Genomic DNA, 23604 nt, shown 5'->3' with positions numbered 1-23604 from the left:
AGCTTCTTACACTCCGCTGCCTCTGTCTACCAGAGTTAGTGGATCGACAAGATCACGTGGAAGAGTAGACCAAGTACATTCTACAAGACCTCTCTATACATTTCTCGAGTGGAGGTGCTTCCACCTGCAGAGGTGGAAGGACCTCCGATTTCAGGCCTGTACCTTTACATTTACTACAGCAGGAGAGCGCTGACGCAGCAGTTAGCATCTTGCGCGAAGAATCCGACGCCCAGAGTATGATTCCCAGCTACAGCCAACATTCAGTGATATTTGAGCAAGTACTAAGCCACCTGTTCAATCAACCTGTCCTGACCAACATGGTGAATTTGAGACAAATAACTGATACAGTGTAGGAAGGTCTTCATTCGGCAGTAGGTTGTAAAAAAAAGTTAGTATTATTGTTGTTATTGATATTTACTATTTTTAATAAAACGCAATATGCATATACTAATTTGTGCATAAATGCATGTGTATACACGTATGTAGACGCATTTATGCAAATATAAACCCACGTGTGTACATGCACGTAATCATACATACTCAAGACAAAGATCCCTGTATAGCCTGTGTAAAGTGTTGGGGCAAGTGGTGTTTGCGACCACTTATCAAGGCTCGCATGGTGCATGTGTAGGTGGCGTGCCTATAGCAACTCTCCCAGGTATCTTTGTGTCCCCAGTTCTAATGTTTCTACAATGAATTAAACTCAGTCTACAGAATCAGAATATCGATTTAGACTGGAGTAATGCGATGAGCTATTAAGCTCTTTTTCACAGATGTCCAGGGCTTATAGCCCAGTGCTACCACCCTTTACTCCGTACATACATATCGATGTATATGCATACATAAGTGCAGTGGGAAAAAAGTGCTCATTCCTTATTTCAAATTTTTGATGGGAAAACTCCCCTGGGAAAGGGGAATCTTGTCAATGGAAATTACATTTTATTAAAAAAGTAAACCCAGATCAACTGTGGGCCCCAGCGAAACGGGAGATTGAATTTAATGCCTTTTGGGAGCTCATTGGATGTTTCAGAGTTCCTTACTCAGGAAAAAAATGTCATTAGTGTACATGCATATATGTTTTTTAATGCACATGCGTGTATGCTACTATTTTTTAACACTCTTTATTTCGTCTCATATTTTTCTTCCACAACCCATCGACCACACGGCCTTCAGGGAGTACATCTTATCAGCAGCATTGGTTCAATAAAAGCAAACTGGATGGAACTTTCTAGAAACAGACTGAGGGCACCCCAATGGGCTCCCCCTGTCTCCGGTTGTAGCCAACATATTCATGGAAAATTTGAAACTGACGCCATCCAGACTGCCACTCTACGCCCGACCTTATGGAAGAGGTATGTGGATGACACTTTTGTCATCTGGCCACATGGCCAGCCTGCTCTAGACCAATTTCTCGACCACATCAATTCCATAAACCCAGCCATCAGATTTACCATGGAGGTCGAAAAAGATGGCAAGCTACCTTTTTTGGATGTCTTAATTAAAAGGAGACCTGATGGTTCAATGAGCCACTCTGTCTACAGAAAAGCTACCCATACAGATGCTTACTTGAAACCGGATTCCCACCATCATCCATCCCAGAAGAACTCCCTCATCAAGACTCTATACCATAGAGCCCAATGCATTTCCGACCAGGAACACATTACCAGTGAACTCAAGCACGTACACCAGGCTCTCAGGGCTAATGGTTACTCCGACTACGCAATCCGCAAAGCCATCACGCCAGTCATGAAGAAGGATCCTCTTGTGGAGCCACTCAAAACCATCACCTTACCCTACATTGCAGGGGTCACTAAAAAGATCTCCAAAATCCTGAATAAACACAAGATCCAGGTCCGATTCAACACAGTACATAAAATCCGTGATCTGGTTCCATCTGTAAAAGATGCTGTTCCAGACATACAGTACCCGGGCATTTACAAACTAAAGTGCCTCTGTGGTAGCAACTACATTGGAGAAACCAAACGACATATCTCGGACCGCATCCGCAAACATAAAGCAGACTTGAAACACGGTAGGACGAACTCTTCTGCCGTTGCAGATCACTGTTATAATTCAGTGGGTTCACATGACATCGACTTCTCCAAGACGGAGGTTCTTTGCAAGCCAACCGGCTACCATGAGAGATTCGTTCTTGAGGCCATCCACATATACAAGCACAGAAACAATTTCAACCGAGAAGATGGATTCTGGCTTAGTAACCATTGGAAAGATGTTTTAAACCATTTCGGTTCTTAATTGTATTTTACGGTGACCGTCAGACCGCAGCTCTTTCGCTGGCATTACCTTACCCAGTTGCCATGTGATTAATAGCTCAGCTTATTGAAGAATATATTAAGTACATTTATTATATTGATGTAATACAGACCCAGTTTTTTATTCACGTTGGTTTACTGTATGATAGTTGGGTAGTTGGAGGCCTTTAGCGTCCATATACTAAATGCCTCTGTTGATAGGTAAACTCTGACTTTAACATAGCTATTTCTGTCACAAGCTAATCCCTCAGCTATTTCAAAGCTAAAGTCTCCTGCTTTGATACTTAAACTCCTTTGTCAAGAGGTTTCATGCCTCTCACCGAGCTTAAAAAGACGCTACGATTCTTAACAACGCTCATTGGAGCACTGTCGTCCCGACAGTTCTGTTCTTTCACCTGATGAAGGCTGCTTGTGTTGTGGCCGAAACGTCGTGAGAATTTTATTGTCTTCTTTTATTTTATTATTTTATTCTCATTCTACGTTACTTTACCGAAAGAACCAAAGAAGATGGATTTATAACAATTTTGACATGCGTTTTTCTGGATTTTCTTGTTGTTATTCTGTCTCTCACTATTCATATAAACATACCATTAAAATGATAGACTGATCATTTCTTTGTCAGTGGGCAAACGTACAAAATCAGCAGGGGATCAAATACTTTTTTCCCTCACTGTACATGGTGACACTGACTCTGAAAGCACCTTCCCTAGTGACTAATAGTAGCCGCCTTTTTTTTCAGGAAAGCCTCACTGAGTCTCAAGACTCTTTTTCAGGAGAGTTGCATTGGAATGTTGGGTCGCTTCATGAATGAGAATTTTACCTGTGCGAGGTAGCTGGGGGTACCTGGAACACTAAACTATAAACAATATTCTTGGTTCTTTCGGTAAAGTCACCACGTAGAAGGGAAACAATAAAATAATAAAAATATACAACAATAAAATTCTCACGACGTTCCAACTGCAACACAAGCAATCATCATCAGGTGTAAAAACCACAGCAAGAAAATTTGAAAAAAGTGGCGGGTTTTTTTTTTACGTTAGCACCACGGAGAGCGATTTGACAGTTTGTTCAGATGGGTGAGTCTATCTATGTTCGGAAAAGAGAAGGGGGGAGACGAAAATAATGGATGCGGTCTGAAAGCCACCGTAAGCGTGAACAATCAATTAAGACCCGAAATGGTTTATTATTTTATTGTTTCCCTTCTACGTGACTTTACTGAAAGAACCAAGAAAATAAATCCCTGCAGTCACGAAAGCTTTGACTTTAACATAGCTATTTCTGTCACAAGCTCATCCCTCAACTATTTCAATGCTAAATTCTCCTGCTTTGATACTTAAACTCCTTTGTCAAGAGGTTTCACGCCTCTCACCGAGCTTAAAAAGACGCTACGAATCTTAATAACGCTCATTGTAGCACTGTCGTCCCGACAGTTCTGTTCTTTCACCTGATGAAGGCTGCTTGTGTTGTGGCCGAAACGTCGTGATAATTTTATTGTCTTATTTTATTATTTTATTCTCATTCTACGTGACTTTACCGAAAGAACCAAAGAAGACAAACTGGATCCGTTTTGACATTCAGTCAGGCTCGCTTGAACCAATGCTGGTCAACTGCCAACTGTCTATGGGCATTTTCTATAAAATATGGGTCCTAATTCCATGCATAATACATTCTGTGATGATAAACCAAAATAATTGAGCCGTTGTGGAAAAAGTAAAAAAAATACATTTATTACACGTCCTTCCTATATTTGAGATTCAATAATTATTTTTACAGCAAAATCTGACTTAGGGTAGTTGCGTTAGATCAGCTCTCAATTTTAACAATTTATTTCATGGGTTATTAATTTTTGCATTTGAGGTGTTGCCTCTTGACACAGGCACACAATTACCTACTCCTGCAACTGATGATTTCACAGGGTCTTTAACATCCACTTTACAGCAGACGGTGCAGTCTGGCAATTCCCCGTGGAAATTACCGGGCGCTCAAGTGTGCCAACGGTACAGCCCCGGAGGCACACATTGCCAGGGCATTGTGCATATGTAAAATGTACACGTGGAACGTATCACACCTAAAGGAATCAATATGCATAGTGGAATGTCTGTATATGTGTATGTATCTCATACATGCTTGCATGAGCGATGCGGATACGTAGTCGCACAGCAGTGATGTGATACAAGTGGCCCGCGTTTGACTTCTGGCTATACACAACACCAATGGCATCACACCTCTTGGATTTTGACACTCCTCGAAGACACTGGTGGAACTATAAACCGCATCAGAACATCAACAGACCGATGCGCACATCTCCTTCATGAAACGAAAATTAAAGACAAGCCACCGGAGTACGACTGTGGCCATGCAACCCAAGCTATGGACTCTGCAGTAAACTATTGTAGTCTGCGCTCCTTCAACGGAGGAGTAGCAAAACTAGACAAACTCTCTCCTGAAGCCCTCTCGTGGCGAGCAGACCTCAACATTGGCATTTAACTTCTGAACATATCGCCACACGCAAGAATAGAATGGAATCACAGGTAATTTCGACTAAAAGTATTTTCATCGGGTAGTCATCAGTCATAAAGTTTAATTGGACATTGTCCAGCAATACCAAATGGCGGACAATTTAATATCATGGCCTGGGCCTATCCTAGGTTTGCTCGGGCTACAGTGGTCATCAAGTGCAATGCGGTCCTAAAGATCAGCACAAATTATGCCTGATGCAGACCACATCACCTGGTCGAGCGCTGTGATGACCTTCACAGGTACTCACCAAGAGCAGTTGCTGTGAAAGCCTTTACAGCTGAATTGAGTGTGTGTGTGTGTGCGTGCATGTATCTTTGCGTGTGTGTGCGTGCTACTGCTATTGGGGAGCGGTAGTGTAGTAGTTAGCGCGCTGCGCTACGGACCCGGCGACCCGAGTTCGATTCCCGCTCGCGGGCACCAACACCCAGTGACGATTATCTGAACCGGTCGTGGGTCTCCCCTAGGTCGACTGAGCCTCAAATGAGTACCTGGCGTGGTGTGTAAACATCGCCACTAGGGAGAACAATGCAGTCGGGCGTGGTGCTGGCCACCCACCCCCTCGAGCACCGTGCTGGCCTTCATAGGTGCTCACTAACAGCACTTGCCCCAACTGTTTGTTAAGGCTACACGGAGGATCTGTCTTTGTTGCGCTACCGCTCCCGGATACTGTAAGAAGAAGCGGCGATCAGTTTGCCTTATAAGAATCCAGTCGCTCACTCTGTGATGACTAAAAACATATAAAGACCCTAAAGTATGGGTTCCCCCTTCCACTTGCTGCTTAGTTCATCCAAGAGGCAGGGTATTATGACCTTGACTTGTTTGACTGCAAGTGCACAGATAGACGGATGCATTGACCAGTCCAGCTTTAAGAGGGGCCTTTCTACAGATGGCAGGGCATTAAGGAATCTGGCAGTGTCTGCACTCGCTTCTCTGTCAATAAAGCACATGTCACTGTGTTACGTTAACTACAAGAAGTGTATTTATAGTGTCAGTTCTGTTCAATCCAAACTTCGCAAACACGGAATTGCAAAGGCAAGCCCTTTTAGTCCTTGATTCCAAAACATAGAGGAAATTCATACTTTAAAAATATGAATTATAAACAAGGTAGGTGGGAATTATATTGGAGTTGAAAAGACAAGTTAGCGAGGTAAATGTTTAATGTCTAAACTAACGATTGAGGTAGTAAGTTACCTTTTCCTGTCGATCTGGTCACATGCCCATAGATATAAACCGGCGAGCTTGGCAGTGCCTCAACGAAAATTACCATTGGCGATCACAAAATTATATTAAATGCTAAAAGGAAAACAAATGTAGCGTGTTAAGAAGTAGAAGAATCTGAACTCATATATCTAACTGCTTGCTCGGCGGGCGGCATCACGAGTTCCCGAGTGCACGATGTTCTTGTTCAAGATGACCCTCAATTTCAATGGACTTGCTGTTCTAATGATTTCGCCTGTATTCGCTTTAAGCCGTCAAACATTTTAATTATATTTACAAAATATATATCATATCCTGTGTGTGTATATATATTACAAAAGTGTAGGAAATGTTTGATGAATACCATCGACATAAAATATTCTTGGGATGTTTTACTTTAGTTTTCCTGCATCACCATAATCTAAAAACAACTCCATTTCTAATTGCCAATCGCAAACTCCATCTGTGAAATGAATTTCCATCAGGGAAATTTACAATGTTCAGTAACCTGTGCTTGCCTAACAAAAATCCAGGGACAGCCTTCTAAGCCTACAGCACAGCTGCCAAAAGTCATTAAAAGTGTCAGCTATACTCGGTTCTCCTTTACATTAATGCATCATTGCACATTCACAGAGAAATGAGTTTGCTGTCACAATGTTCCATGTTAACAATAGAGGAGGCATAATTTCATGGAACAAAGCCTTTCCCTGGTCTGTAGGCACTACACGGTGACATCAGAATCGAGTGTGTTTTTTTCTGGCTTCACAAAAGGATACGCTCAAGGTTAACATAATTTTTTATTTAGTAACTGCTCGCCCATTGTTCAGCTCACAGTTTCCTTTTTAATTTCCCCACAATCCCTTTGAGCGAGCCAGCCGGTTGATATCATGAACTGAACAACGCTGCGCTTGGGCTCGAGACAGAGACGGGAGCTGTGGCGCGTTGACTCAAGTGGCAAGGCCTCACTGCACAAATACCCCCACCTCTCCTTCCATCCTGCTCGCTGTATGCACAGTTAATGCAAACTCCGTGGTGGGGCCTTCCTACTGAAACTTTCAGGGGGATTAATTAAACGAAATTTCAAATTGTATTTTAATGAGGTCAACTAGTTTGTACATATTTAGGAATATCAGTTGAGTTTCAAATCGGGCCGTTATGAAAACTGCATCGTCTATTTTTGAGAGGCTGCTTCATAACCACGTACCAGCTCTTTGGTTATTTCGGTAAAGTCACGTAGTTAGAAACTAAATCAAATTAAACAAATCACGACGTTTCGATCGCAACACAAGCGGTCGTCATAAGGCAACCACGTGACTTTACCGAATGAACCAAAAAAGAGTATATGGATTCCTGCAGTCGCGAAAGCTTCAAATCAAGATGTACCAGCGGTTTATTTAGTCAATGCGACAGAAACATACTGCACATTAAAAAAACAACAACACAATGCATATTTAAATGCATGTATCAGTGGGTCTTTGTGTGCATATGTGTGCCTTCACGCATGCTTGTGTGCACACGTGTGTGCATATGCAACTACGATTCCAGTTACCCTGGTTCAATCCCTTGCCTTGCAAAAGACAAGCGGCAATTGCTATCTAAACTTTCCAGCATGCCGATGTGAGCATTGCAATAGCTGCAGAACAAAATCCAATGCCGACAAAGCCACTACATTTGCAATACCTGTGCAACATAGCAGGATTGCCATCTGAAAAGTGCGACACAAATGGAAGCAGCACCTTGAATTTAGCACATTTGTCAGCAGCACTGCTCGAAAAAGGAAAACTAATATAAGTGACATGCCAGGCAGTGGACATTCTACGCCCTATGCTATGAAATGGGGCCATTGCCTAAAATGTCGTCTTATTGTTTTTTTTATACAGCTTGAGGGGTGTATTAATTCTCTATAAATGTGTTGAGCTCTTGTTGTTTTTGCTTGTCTATCGCTGCCAACGCAGTATCACACATGTTCTAGCAATTCATTGGACCGCAGCACCTTTTTTTGTCATCATTACCTAATTATTCCAAATGGGAAAGACAACAAACATCTCTTTCCTATATTGGAAAAGGCTCTGTTATTTGGCAGGACGAAGGCATTGCTGGTGAAGCAATAACCCAGTACAGGGGTGAAATCTGCGATCTTAACAGGCTTTAAATGTAAAATTAAATATGTATCGCAATTCGAAGTGTGTCGAACTGTGAGATGCAATTGTTCATATTGTTTCATCATTACTCAAGAGCTGCTACACTTATTGCACCACCTGCACTGCATTCAAAACCAATAGGGGTTCTTCACACACATGTGTACAAGAAAGGGTTGAAATCAGTGAGACTCCAACTGAAAAACCTTTGGAAAAGAATCCAAGAAACTATTAACAATGTTTTTTTTTTACTTTACCAGGTAAGGCCTACTGAGCTATATAGCTCTTTTACAAAAGCGAACTGGCCACAAATGATAGCTCAACGAAGTGGCTTATCATGTGCACATTTATAGCAGGAGCCAAATCCTCTAAACGCATGTTTCTAAATGTGGAGGGAAAAACTGGAGCATCCAGAGAAAAATCCACGCAACCACGGGGAAAACATGCAAACTTCAAATATACAGCGGGCGTCAGTCGGGATATAACCCACGACCTCTGGTATATCACACGCAGAAACCCAAGTAACGGAGAGCAAAACCCAAGAAACTGTGTCACAGGAACGTTTAAATGCCATGCAGGCCAGTGTGAGTCTACTTTTGGCCAGAGGGGTGGGGGGCTGCGGTTACACCATGAGTTTAAGTAGCTACAGTGTACACACCACCCGGTGAACACCCCCATAATGAATGGAATAATAACCTTGGATAGTTATTGTTAGTTTCCCACTTTTTATTCTCATATTTAGCCTGTGAGTACTGTAAGTACTAAACCTTTGGTCCTGACCCTTCCATAACACCTGACCCATCGGCAGCTGCCGGTGCACGGCACTAACTTAGGGCACAGTTTGTTGTTGTTGTTGTTGTTGTTTTCAGTTAAACAACCCCCCCCCCCAAAAAAAAAACCGGTGAGAATCCGTTGCACCGCTGTTAGACACTCGACACTGTGAAACACCGAGTCTCAAGGCTAACCCTTGTGTAATCCTTGAGACTTGACGCGTACATCTGCGGCATTGACTCCTAGGGGGGGGGGGGGGGGGAGGAGGCAAACATCAAGGGAAGCCGCTAACGTTGTAAACAGCAACTTTGTGGACGCCAAAACGAGACTGTTAGGCAGCGGCTGAAACGCAGTGCCCCCCCCCCCCCCTTCTGTGTGTGTTTGCCGAAAGTGATTTTTCGAACAAGGCCCGTTGTGTGTTTCAACGTGTCCGGGAAACGTTTCACCCAGTTCATGCTTATTGGACAAAACGCATAATTGGTCCAGTCGCAATTAATTCGCACCTGCGATGAGCACGGTTGGTTGCGAATGGTGCGAAAGATGTTCAGCATACACACAATTCAACGCAGCTGCTGGTAATAAACAATTTTGCCCAGCGTTGGGATTGGCTAATGTTTAATTTTACTGGTGGTGGGAGATTAATGCAATTGACTTTATCATTTATATATTATTCTTGTTTGGCTACGTGTTTGCGGTGGGTTCAAATAACAATCTGCAGACATTTGAAGGGTTACCAGTGTGTTTAATGTGCGTGAATTATGACACACAGATGAGGCCCAGTGGTCATTCGTGTGGGAGAGAGGAATGTTTTCGAAGTTTTTTTACATCATTTGGGTACATTTTTCAGACGAATTAATGATATTACCTCGATGGTCGAACACTCTGTCAAATATTTAATGGAGATTTTTCTTCCCAGGCAACGGCGTAATTCGACATTTTTTTTGTTAAATGAGTTTGTATGCAAAGTGCCTCTGCCGACTTTTACTTTCCGCTGGTCGTTACGTATGCTGGCAGTGCAAGCGGCCAAACATCACCCATCTGTCACACACCCATCACTCACCGAGCCGCTTAGCTGATCACAGCGCCCCTGGTCCGGCACAAACACAAACAAACACAACAACAGCCTCCATCTGTCATAAAGTGGTGGTGATGCCGCCACGGCGCTTGTGCCAGTCTATGTGTACAAACAAAGACAAAGACACCCGGTATAGCCTTAGCAGATGGTTGGGGCAAGCGCTGTTAGCGAGCACCTATGAATTCCAACACAGCACACGGGGGGGTGCGTGGCCAGCACCCGGGCCGCCTTTGTCTCCCAAGTGGCCATGTTTACACACCGCACCAGGTACTCATTCGAGGCTGAGTCGACCTAGGGGAGGCCCGGGACAGGTTCAAATAATCGTCACTGCTGTTGGCCGTGAGCGGGAATCGATCACCAAGTTCGTACCGCAGCACATTAACCGCTACACCACCACTTCCCACAAACAAACGAAGGCATATACACAAACAGACATACACCCACTGCGATGTGGACGTACATGCACTTGGTCGAGTCCAACAATCGAATGCAGATGCACGCTCAGAGGGACGCACGTGCTCATGCTTTGGGGCATGGAATATCCCGGGCAAAAGGTCCCAACGTGCATTAAGGAGCCTCCTGAAAGAGAGGCCTACGACACGGTGTGGCTCTCCTAGAAAGATACATAAATAACAATTATTATTTTGTAAATGCATGGCCCCTATACACATATGGACAAAATGCAAGACGAAGGGAACGACAGCACGTATTAACGATGTATCGATTCGTGTGTTGATATTTTTACACGATGCGTGCACTGAATCTTACGCGTTAGAATCAAATATTTACCGTGTATGCAAAGTATATCCTAATGAAATATTTATTCCAATTGAGTGAACAAAACTGTCAAAGTAAAAAAAAAATAAAGGTGCAGCCCTGCAATTGCACGCTCGCGACACTGCTGGCAGAAGGGTCTCCACTAGAGGGAGCTCTAGAGGAGCCCCCCCAAGAGGGTCATATTTGGCCTACTCTTCCACACTGGCCAGACGTCTTGGAAGAGGTTTGAGAACCCACACTTTGTCCTGCACACGTGACATGCTAACTAATAAACTAACAATGCCAACGTGACCGAATGGCTAAACCAGCGGTGACCAACTGGCCTCCCGAGTCACATGCGGCTCTTTAATCCACCGCATGCGGCTCTTTAATCCACCGCATGCGGCTCTTTAATCCACCGCATGCGGCTCTTTAATCCACCGCATGCGGCTCTTTAATCCACCGCATGCGGCTCTTTAATCCACCGCATGCGGCTCTTTAATCCACCGCATGTGGCTCTGTAATCCACCGCATGCGGCTCTTTAATCCACCGCATGCGGCTCTTTAATCCACCGCATGCGGCTCTTTAATCCACCGCATGCGGCTCTGTCGAAGGGGCACAGCGTAGAATGTGCCATCACGTTAGCAAAGAATAATGAATGTCTCCCGTGCTGTGCCAATAACTGTCAATATCTACACTTAGAATAACGCTTGGCTCTTTGCAGCACTCGTGGGTACTTTATTGGCTCTTGGTCTGTTACAGGTTGCCCACCGCTGGCCCAAACAATCATTTGAAATTATTTTTTATAAATTAACGGCCAAACAAAACTAAACTGGTGTGTATGCGTGTGCATGTGTTACTGTGTAAAAGTGATGATGGGTAGTACAAGTGATGCCCGACGGTGCATTATTGGGCTTAATTTACACCCAGGGTGTAAACAGTGTCAGAAATCCCACGTGGTAGCTTGGAAAATCGCAGAGTTTTTGGCCAATCAGTCAGTCTCTCGTCCATCACTGGCACGAAGGCCATTCCATGCTCTTAACCACAGACAGCGCATTTGGGATACAGATTCCCACGGAGCGACTGGCATCACGAGGGCAGCACTGCACGTCTTGGCTGTGCTCAAGGAAGCAAACTACAAACTTTTTATTTTACTTTACCAGGCAAGGCCCACTGAGCTATGTAGCTCGTTTTAAGAAGCGACCTGGCCACAAATGATAGCTCAACGAAGTGGCTTATCACGTGGGAATTTATAACAGCCAAATACTCGAAACGCATGTTCATTCTAAATGTGGAGGGAAAAACTGGAGGACCTGGAGAAAAATCCACGCAACCACGGGGAGAATATGCAAACTCCAAAATATGTCAGGGTTGAGATGGACCCAAGACCTGCTCCATACCAGGCGAGAAAGTTAATATCTCCAGATCGTGGCAGGTGTTGTAGTCTTCTCATCCTACCCTACCCCTCTCCTATCCCCTTTCAGATTTATAACACAAAGATGCACAACACCTGCCTGCACTGCTCAGCTGCTATGCCAATTGGCATGGCATTGCCATGGGCGTCAAGCATTACTGCTGCCTTTATGCTAAGGCAAGACTGGTCACCTGTGAAGCAGCCACACGAGGCACGTGACAGCAACAGATTATGGTTTTAAACGATTGGCCAAAAAAGAAATATTGTCAAGTGTTGAGTGGTCATCGTCATAATCATCATCAGCCACGTTCAATCCACTGCTGGATGTAGGGCTCCACAAGCCACGCCCACTTCTCATGGGCACTCCATCTCCTCATTGGACGACTCCTCTGGCGCAAAAGCATTCCTTGCCTGCCACTCCGTTATTCATCTTGACCACTGGCCATCATTCCCTCCGGCGACGTGTCCTGCCCAGGGCAACTTAATTTTCTCAATAGTTTGAAAGATGTCATTGAGTTGTGTGTAAACATGGGCAGCGCTTGGATGTGTGAACGCCATGTAAAGTTGTTGCAGTAGCCCTAGGGGGCTAAGTTGTGGGCAGCAGAGTGCAATGCTGCAAAATCCATCATTTCACTGTACAGTACTTCTACGCTGCCATGTCTATTGCTTCCCACCTTCACCAACCCATACTAATCACCAGTGTAGATCACCGTCCATATGACGTTAATAAATAAGCACCACGTTGTAGGAAGACGGCAATGGTACTTCCATGGGCAAGCTGATCCCTACCATAGGAATTCAGAATTTATACAATTGGCTCAGAGCTATAAATGGACATGGGCATTGTCGAACCTTCTCATTTGTAAAACAAGAAGGCCTTGTGACTTTCGACGATGGTGCACATACGGCGACGCTGATGAAAATGCACACGGAATTGTGATGAAGCGTTCGATTCCGGTGTTGGCATCGCAATTCCACACCGTGCTAACGGACACAGAAATACGTAGGTGGCGGCAGGAAAGGTGACACACAGGCCGAGGCGGTGGCGGTAATACAGTGCCGCCATTTAAAAGAGATGCATCACGACAGCAGCAGCCTCCTTGCAAAAATAAGACAAACTTGAGGCTTGTGAGTTTCTTCCATGTCCGTACGAATGTTGAACTTCTTTCGCACCGTACGTAGCCAACCGTGCTCAATGGTGGGTGCGGGGCGAAGGACAACAAACTGGACGCAAAGAGCAGTTCGAAAGAAATTCGTTTTCAATCTCGATTTAGAAGTACACAGCTCCATTGGCTTCCCAATGCTCCGAAAAATCGAGGACAGCAGGTGGAATTCAGTTTTACCTTGTGCACAAGAGGTAACAACACCCCGGCGGTTACGCGCCATGTGGCCCACAGAGGCTCGCGCCGTGCCAAACATGGGGCGTGCATCGTTTTTGGCCGATTGCCTCTCGAGCACCTCTCCTCCAAAGTGGTCCGCTATGAAAATGAATTTCTGCTATTGCCAATAAACTGCAACTGGAATCACTACCTATGAGATCTTCACTCAAAACTGCTCGAGAGGAGTTGTACACCCCTAGCTGCCACTGCTATTCAGTGGCCTAAAATCAAATGTTTCGCTCCGGGTGACCGCCGCAAAGTATGATCTTGTGTTTTTATTTTAGTGTGCTGATCTTAAAGGTGCATTGAAATGTTTTTTTTTATACTTCTACTGATGCTCCTGCTGTTGTGGAGTGACTCATGCAGCCAGCTATGGCTACAGGGTTTGGTGGTACATGTGGTTTACGTCGTTTATTGTGAAATTTTGGTCACAGTTCCTATGATCACTGTTACATTGCTTCTATGGCTTTATTTTGGTGATTTCGAAAAGTTTTTTGGTTTGGCCATGTTTGTTTGTTGTAGTACGGAGTTAAACTAATGGCTTTAATCTAAGTTGTTGTGTGGTTGTTGTTGTTGTTGTTGTTTGACTTGCATCCCACTGGGATTTTTGCACACAGCGTTGGTGTACGGTGCTTTTTCTGGAAGATTGTTGCTGTTTTTTCCTGGATTTTTCTGTTTGCGCAATCACATAGTCACTTTAAGATATTTTCTTGCTCATGTTTTTGTTTTTTGTTTGTTGCGGTTGCACCCGATTCAAGAGCCGAATGGCTCACAGGGCTATACCAAATAAATGAAACTGAAACTGAAATGATTAGAGCCGTTCCTGGACATTTTGCTCTTTGCAGCAATTAGCAGCGAATTAATCTGCCGGCTTTCTTAATTTAACAATGCTGAGAGACAATCGATGTGCAATGTCCTCTTCTGTCAGACAAATGTGGATCAGAGTAAGAGACGGGTTATCGATTTTTCCCGAAATTAGTTGTGCGCGATTTTAAAATTTTAAGCCAGCGCTCCGAAGCTGACCATAACCTACTTTTAAAATTATGTTCCAGGGGGCCTTTAACAGTCCACTTCACAGATAACAGTGCACTTTGGCATTCATGATTCCATTAATCGATTGCTCATGAGTGACCTATTGTTTGTAGCACTAATTAGTACAGTAGAGTTCTAAGGTGAGTGTATGCGCTTTAGATGTGCATCTCCGTGGGTGCGTATGTGTGCTTGCTTGTCCATTTGCGTGATTTGTTCATGGCTTAGCATTTAATATATGGTTGTAGGTTTGTTGCACATTTGTAGGTCTGTAGAAAATGAGCCACGGTACCAAAGGCTTTAAACAATTGGTATCAGAAGCTGGCTTGGGCCTTCCCTCGGGTGACTCAGCCTAAAATAAGTACAGGTAACATCAGCAGTAGAAAGACAACGCTAATATGGGTTTGATGCCATCCTAATTCACACTCGTATACCACGCCTCCTTTACGCGGTTGTCCTAAACCAACGCTCGTTTTTTTAAAAGGGACACGCGAAGAGCAAACCCGTCTTCTGTTGTTGAGGGAAAATGCACGTGTGTACAATTTGCTTAAATTAATTATCCAACACACTGCACAACACCGTCTTCGAGCCCGCCTTATTTATATATTTCCTTAATTCCACTTTGCCGACTAATGTGACCTCAGGGATGCTGCTACTTGTGATTCCGGAGGCACATCCGAGCCAGCAAAGTCACCGTCTGTGAAATACAGCACTTGGCGGTATCCGCTAAGACCGATTATGGAGACAGCATGGCTACGCTGTCAAAGGACATCAGCGGGTGAGTTAAGTGGCTTTAACCACACGGAGTAAAAGGGCCCGCTACTGAGCTCAGGAGGGTCATTGTTGCCTCTGGCTCCAAAACTCCCAGCATTTAAATGGCAACGGCTCTGGACTCCAAGGAGCAAAATTTCATGGTGGTTCAGATGTCTTGTGACCCCCCCCCCCAACCATTTAATTATGTAAAACTTAATATTTTTAAAGTAACGTTTATTTAAAACAGAAATGAATATGCAAATGAAAAAATGTTCAGGGTCAATTAATTGGGGGTCAAAAGACATCTGGACCGCCCTTGGAGAACAATAATGAAGATGGGTCCATGAAATGGATGTTTTGTGTTGCAAGCAAGTAATGCAGGTCAGGGTTTAAATTTATCAATATTGTCAACTAATTATAATCGTGAGCTTCTGCAAAATTATAAATGACGGCTCAAGTTCACAATAAAGGTGTCCTCCCTCTAAATCGATTAATAGGTAGCCAACTATCTTCGTTGGACAACCAAGGTTAACTTTCCACAAAGTAGCACGCATTTAATTGGCCGATCAACTGCTGAGCAGGATTTTTATTCACATTTTCATCGCGAGTTGAGAGCACTATCCACCGTGCCACTCGGCCAGATAAATATGCTGTGGCATTTACAAATCTCAATTATTACAACGTTCATACGGGCAGTAAATTTAGATTGGGCCTGCGGTCCCATAATTCACAAGGGCGAGCTCTTGTTTGTATCGCATTCTCTTTGATGTCCACTTAACAGCAGAAGTTAATATTTTGAGCGTTCTCACCAGGATTACGTTCATAAGCAACAGGTCCCGTATTCCAGCGATGGCGTAGCTACAGTGAGCTTTCTGCACAGTGATTCACCAAACATCATGTCAGTCCCATCAAGTTGGCACTCCTTCTGTCATGTTGTTAATGCTGGGCTTTGGTAATGTATTGCTAGCTTTAAGACAATGTGTCTTTCTGACACTGGATACAATTTTTATACAGCCGACAGCCAATATAGTACTAAACCCAAGAAATATTATGCCTTTCCATCTGTCCATCTGAAAACACTTCACATTCTAAGGATAAGGATTGGAATTTACTGGGCACTTAAATGCCCCAGCAATTCAACGCTCCTTATATCACATCTCAGATTAACCATTCCAATGTCCGGGTATAGTCTCGCCAATGGAACCCCTGGTGGCAGCAGTTCCTGTGCATAAGAAAGTGAATACAGCACTGGCCTGCAAGCAGGAATTAGTCCACTAGCCGGAGACGACATTGCTGAGTGACTTTTCCCAGCAAGATAATTCGTGAATAATTTACCAAATTGATCCATGACGCCGGCACACATTGCCTACTTCTTTTTTTATAATAACGTCACGGGATCATTAACGTCCGCACAGATGGTATTAAATAGGGCGGTCGCAAGGGCTCTAACCACGAACCTCTGCAATGCGCCGCAAACTCCCTACTGCAACGGCCACGTCAACTTCACGTGGCCACGAGTGTGATATTTCAGTCACTGCGGATGGGGAGATACATATCTGACGAACGGCACGTGCATGCGCCACTTAGGAGGGGCATTAGCCGGAGCTATGTTCCCTGTTCCACAACGGCCCCTTTCCCCTGTGATGGTTCACACAGATCCAATCTGAAGTAAAGTGCCGTCTTACTCAAATGCATGTGCACATCCCAGTGGGAGAACACTGCAAAACTGAGAAATTATTTGATTGCAAAACACACATACAACACCATTGGTGATGATAGCGGGACCTTCACCTTTTAGCTTTTGATCCAAAAACCAATCCCATGTGAGATATCACGGTCAAGGGAGACCATATTGAGGTTGCCTCATAGATTTCAATGTTTATTCGAGAGGAACCTCGCATTTGGAAAGCGACGGATGGTGTGACGCTTTACTCCTTCAATATAACAGGTTTCCTTGATATTTATTTGATATTTCTTTTTATAGGGTAGCACGTGTGTGAAAAAAATGTGCGATCACAGGATTGTTTTCTGCAACACGGGGGAAAAAATATTCCAACGCATTACAGGCGCCTAGAGGCAATGAGCGTATCGGCGAGACTTTGTACAAGACGACGGAGCTGAGATGAATGCTACTGCAGATTTAGAAAAATAGAACGTACATGGGGCATTGCATGAAGCTGGTTTCTGTCATTATGAAAATAATAACAGTGGAGCAGTAAAGTGGTGCGGTGGTAACACACTGCATGAAGCTGGTTTCTGTCATTATGAAAATAATGATAACAGTGGAGCAGTAAGGTGGTGCGGTGGTAACATTCGTGCCTCACAGCAACAAGGACCTGGGTTCGATTCGCGTCTTTCTGCATTTGTATGTTCTCATCCTGTTCTGCATGGGTTTCCTCGAGGTCAGGCGTCGGCAACCTGCGGCTCCAGAGCCGCGTGCGGCTCTTTAAGGGCTGCTTCGTGACGATGTTTATTAAGGACCACAGTCTCGTATTCACCACAGTGCATTGCGGCTCTTGAAATAGAGGGTTTATTAACCGAAAAAAATGTCACTTGTTATTTCAGTTGCCGACTCCTGGTGTAGGTTACCTGGTTTCCTCCCATAGCTATAATAAATACAGTGCGACTGGTATTCACCAAACAACCCGATACTAAATAAATACTCAATTGGGATCAAACACGGTTATATCACCCCACTATTGTGAAAACTTAGCAAAGGAGTCTTGAGACCCAGTGAGGTTTTTCCACGTATACATTTTTAATTAAATACATCTTGAAAACAGGTTGATAAATAACAGAGGAAACATGTGACATTGCATCACCCTGGTTTCCTTGAGAATGAAAACCATGGCAATCGTGACCATAATTGCTGTGAAATATTTAGATTCTGTCATCCCTGTTATCAATTTCTTTTCCAGCTCCCCTGCAATGTTATGAATGCAGTCGCATGAAGCCAAACACATTACTAAGTTGGTGTTCATTAGCAGTTGTTTCTTAAAATATGCTGATTATATCTCGTATACCCAGTACAATATGCAAATAAAGACGAGCTCATGCATAAATGCACCATAACTATGCCCTGAGTTACTACTGTGACTGCTTTCTAACGCTAACACCAATGGCTTTAAGGTCGCCATTGTGTAAAGTGACAGTCTACAAGTTGCATCCTGGAACTGTTGTTTGGTCAGCACCCAGCTATCATGATGCGCCACATGACGTAGCAACCGTCATCTGAATCTGGCTTGGAATTCCCACAATTCATTTCGGCATAAAAATTAGCACCTGCTTCAGTGTGGCCAACAGCTGAATTAAGGAGACGATGTTGGCCAGGCAAGAGTACCTTTGGCCTCATCCACTGTGCATGCTATATATTAATGTTAATAAATATTTTTTTTGTCTCAGATAATTATTTGTGGCTGAATGTTTTTTTTTTGTTTTCCAGTTATATTTAAATTGTATTATATTTGTCATGTCAACATATGGAAATTCCATTTGGAACTCCAATAGCAAAGCAGGTTATTGATTTTTTTTGCTTCCAGTTATATTTAAATTGTATTATATTTGTCATGTCAAGATACGGAAATTACATTTGGAACTCCCAACAGCAAAGCAGGGCACATCACCTTGCATAAGAGAAATGTGTCAATGTCACCACCGGTGTCTTAACACCGCCTGCTGTTTATTGGAACACATACATAGTATTTTCTCACGATTTGGAAGGGGCACCCTGCATCAACATGGCCCGCACAGTGTAAAGAACGGACGAGTGCCGCGAGGGTTGTGAAAAACGCCTTGGCAATGGTTCTCCCTCTACACGGCAGACGCACGTCCGTGGCGGGGAGCCGTGACGTGGGTCTGTCACACGACCGTGCCTGCGCAGTAAATCTCTACGTATTTAATTTAGCACGAACGCTCCCGGGCTCTTCATAATGAAATTAGAGCAGCACTGGCCGAGTTCAAAAGAGAAAACGTCTGCGAACAACACTGGTTTACGGCTGGGTAAAGCGTTCGTGGTCAATTAATTGCAGATACACGAAAAAAAAGTGGTATACGTGTGTGCTTAGCACATACATGTGTGGGCCCAGTACGGATTAGCATAAGTGGCACATTGGCCCTGTGGTTAGAACTCACGGCTAGCAATCACAAAGTTGTAAGCTAATTTCCCGGTCTAGGGAAGATTCAGCCCTTCATCCCTCGAGGGTCGATACAATGAGCACAACTTTACGGGGAATGAATGGCGTTTCTTTTGTGGAGACACTAGTCTCAGAAGAAGGAGGAGGGAAAGAAGGGGAAGGCGGGGGAGAGAAAATACATGGAATTTATACCACTGGCTCGGGGCTATAAATGGGAGAAGAGTGGTCGCCTCGCATGCGTTTTGAGCTGAAAACCACTTTCACTTCTCTGACTGCGTATTAGCATACCAATTCTGGATAAGAAACAGACTAAACATTGTATTTTTCCGCCATGTACAAAACTTATAGTCATAATAATTCCTTATTAAATCAGGAAAGCAACGCTGAATTTCAAGAGCATTTTCACGCGGGTTCATGCTTGGGATTTTTCGTCAGTTCTATGTGTCCTTTAATTTTTTTACGAACGCGGGAAGAATAGCACAGTGTCCGGGCTAAACCCCCTTACGTTCGAGGCACAGAACGACAGAAAAACTAAATGGAATGAAGGCGTTAAAGTGCTGCTTTTACTGCGAAAGTTGTTTTGCCAACAAATCGGATCGCTGAAATCAATGCAGAAAATCTATAACGCAGCGAAGAAAGGAAAACAAAACAATTGCTCAAAAGCACCAAAACTCTTCCCCGCAATCAATTCGACAATGCGTGTTTGGTCGGATATGCTGCACGACACACAGCTTGTGCGATTACAAGCGTAAAGCTATTTAATGATGTTGCCAACGCAAATAATGCGCCGTGCCACCAGCTGTGATGCCACGCTTAACCCGGCCCCAGGCGGTCTGTTAAGGGCGCTAAAGGGGGCGCGACGACCCGTATGGAGAGAAGAGGCGGGGGGGCTGGTGGCCGGGACACGGGCACAGATGCTCAAGAGTCGCCCAGCCGTCCAACAGACGGTGGACGCGTGCGTGCGCGTGTCAGCACGCCCCCGCACACACACTTACACACACGCTTGTACGTGTATGCACAAGACATTGATCCCATACTCTTTGGTTCTATTGGGTAAAGTCACGTAGGTGAAAATAAAATAACAAAAAATCACGACGTTTTTGTTTGTTTGTTATTTTTGTTATTTTATTTTCACCTACGTGACTTTACCCAATAGAACCAAAGAGTATGGATCCTAGCAGTCACGAAAGCTTTAAATCTAGAATTGACATTGATCCCACTTGACTGCTGGAGCAGGTTGCTGTCGGTGAACACCTATTCCAGGCGTGACAGTGAGACGCCAGTGGCTGGTTTGGCCAGAAGCATGCTCAGACACCTTTGCTTTTGTCGGTTGACCACGCCAGATGATCATTTTAGCCTGCGACGACCCGGCTGTGGTGGAGAGGCCCAGGGAAATGTTGGGAAACTGCTTGCAACTGGTGTTGCTGGCCAATAATAATTGAATCAGGGTGTCTAGGATTACTGTCAAGTGTGGTAACCACTGCCCCACCGCTCGCCAAACAAAGATTCTCTAAACAGCCTTACAGACCTTTAGGCGAGTGTTGGTCGTGAGTGTCTCTTAAAACCAGTACGCATGTGGTGATAACGAGTTAGGGCTGAGTCAATGTAGAGGGGGGGGGGGGGGAGGAATATTTAGATACTATCCAATATTCTCCAGGGTTCTGAATCATATTGCAATGTGCTAACCAGAACACCAAGGCCATCCTCACGCATGCACATGCACGCGCAGAAAGGTAAAAAAACATACCCATTTATCATCATAGACAGTTGGGGCAAGTGCTGCTAGCAAGTACCTACTAGGGTGGCACGGCAGAGAAGGGCATGGTGTGGAAAGGCACACACCTATCACCTTTATCTCCCCACTCGTAATATTTAGAGAGCATACCAGGTGATCAACTAAGGCCGCGTCAACCTACGTTCTCATACCACATTCCACTGACGTTAAGCCATGGCTGGGAACTAAAATCACCGGGTTCGTAACGGTGTGCGCTAACCGCTGTTCCACCACTCCCCATCACTATGGCGCACACACATACACACACGTGAATACGAGAATCTCACGAGCACAACTGCGGTGGTATCAGCAGCTCACACATGTGCGAGCCTTTGTGACACTGCCAAGCACCCATGCATGTCAAATCCCTCCAGGGGATGTTGGGATGAGACCCAGTAGAAACAAACAGGGTTGACTATCCGATCTGGTAAAATCAAAGCACTTTCCTGTTTGGACACGAGGAGCCTGGCCACCCCCTTTCTTGTTTCGAGCGCCTGCACTCACCAACATTCCCCAGGGTTCCTGAACCTTCCTCTTTGAATTTCTATTCACACGGGGGGCACCATTGGCTAATGTGTGGACCACTGTGTGTGTGTACAGGGGAAGTGGTGTTGTAGCGATTGGTGCACTGCACTTATAAATTAATTACCTGGGTTCGATTCCCACCCCGTGGTTAACATAAGTAATCTGGGATCAATTTATGGTCAGCGGCACATAGTATTTAAAAAAAAACTGTCTTGGGCCTCCCGTAGGTCAACTCGTCCTTAAGTGAGTACCTGGTAAGAAATTTTTAAATCAACAATTCGGTCAGCAATGGTGTTGGTCATACCACCCTATGTATTTCATTCTCGTGTTAACAGGTGCTTGCTGATAGTCCTTGTCTCAACAGTCCACATGGCTGAAGGGCACATTATTTATTCGCCATGCAATATGTGTGGGGGCCAGCCACCCCCCCCCCCCCCCCCCCCCAGTTTTCCGTATTTGTGTTGCATTTTTAATTTTTGGTTGGAAAACGGATCCCAATTCTGCTTTGGGATTCATGTTTCAAAGCATTTGATTATCCTTCCAAAATGTTCTCAATCAGCAGAGGATCATGACATGTCAAGCAACAGATGAGATTGGAACAGAATCGTTGCTTCTGGAGTAACTTTCATTGACCTTATCTACCCAGCACTAAACGCTGCTTCTTCATTTTTTAATAAGCGCAGATTACTTTTTCTGAAACATTAGCCCCGGGAGCTGGGCTGAACTACTTTAAGTGAAAAATCAAACATAGATTATTTTTTTTGTGCAGTCTTTTGCAGCAGTCTGAGAAAATCTTCTCAATACACTTAAGAACGAAGTTTAATCATGGATGGCAGAGAATTCGAACGAGGATCTCGGCTGTGCTGGCTCAGTGCTTTGACCCAAGCACGACGAGCTCCCTGGGCCACTGGGCCACATTGGACTCTTGAATTTTGAGGCCACATGCCATCCATTAGGGATACTCAGGGTCAAAAACTGACCTTCAGAGGACATGGGTGTGGGCGCGCACTGGCCTGGAGCACTAATGGAGGTTTCCTTGGAGCAGAATTGGACGTGATTGTGGTGGCTGCCAAGAGGCGAAATTTTGTCCACAGAAAGGGAATTTCTAACGCCCGTGGGTTCCAATGGACACGGACATCGTAAAACCCATTAGAGGCTTCCCATCCATCAGGCTTTTCCTCCAGCTGCCCTGGAAAACCTTGCCCAACTCTCGGCGCTTCAGCAGGCACCAGAGACCAAGTCGTACCCGACTGAAGCATACACACTCAGACCTTTCACTGCATTCACCTTCGATGATATATTGGTATCAGTAATAGATGCAGCCCTGCAACTGCTTGCTCACATCAATGCTGGCGGAAGGGCCTAATTTCGAACTGCTTTTTGCGTTTAGTGTGCTCTCCTTACCACGCACCTCCTATTAGCATGGTTAGCTACGTACGGTACGAAACACGTTCAACATACATATACTAGCGGGAACTCGAGAGAGCACTGCTCGAGGGTGTTTGGCCAACTCTGTCACTGATCAAACATATGGGAAGTGGTGGGAGTACCCACCCACGTGTATCCCGTCACATGCGACATGGCAATTGAATCACTGTAACATTGAGGTATCACAGATGAGTGCTTTACAAGCATCGGACACATATATATACATATGGGGATCCACGTTGAATTATGCAACATAAAGAAATAATGTTAGCATGCACCTATTATGGCTCACAAGGAGGAATGTAGTCAACACCGTGTATGGTAATTTCTAAGCTAATATTTAAACACTGCATTAGGTGCTAATTTAAGGCTGCCACTGCTGTTGTGCATGGTCAGGAATTAAAGCCAGTTGACTGCTATTGTAGCAAAGTTTATAAA

At 44.5% G+C, this 23604-nt stretch overlaps 1 protein-coding gene and 1 long non-coding RNA gene across 3 annotated transcripts in view; both read right to left on the bottom strand.

The window, feature by feature from the left end:
- Positions 1-23604, bottom strand: part of IMMP2L (inner mitochondrial membrane peptidase subunit 2) — a 258807-nt gene that overhangs the window by 83262 nt on the left and 151941 nt on the right. The gene's annotated exons all lie outside the window — the stretch shown is intronic.
- LOC142924585 (uncharacterized) lies at positions 884-22171 on the bottom strand. The gene is made up of 2 exons (XR_012941699.1): positions 9960-22171; positions 884-9141 (listed from the first exon to the last, which is right to left on the bottom strand). It is a non-coding gene; the product is annotated as an uncharacterized LOC142924585 (long non-coding RNA).

The sequence above is a fragment of the Petromyzon marinus genome, chromosome 14, assembly GCF_048934315.1.
Source record: "Petromyzon marinus isolate PM22_M1 ecotype Great Lakes invasive population chromosome 14, UKy_Petmar_22M1.pri1.0, whole genome shotgun sequence".
In the NCBI taxonomy this organism is placed as follows: Eukaryota; Metazoa; Chordata; class Hyperoartia; order Petromyzontiformes; family Petromyzontidae; genus Petromyzon; species Petromyzon marinus.
The sequence above is the reverse complement of the archived record's forward strand: the minus strand, read 5'-3'. Positions and strand labels throughout refer to the sequence as shown.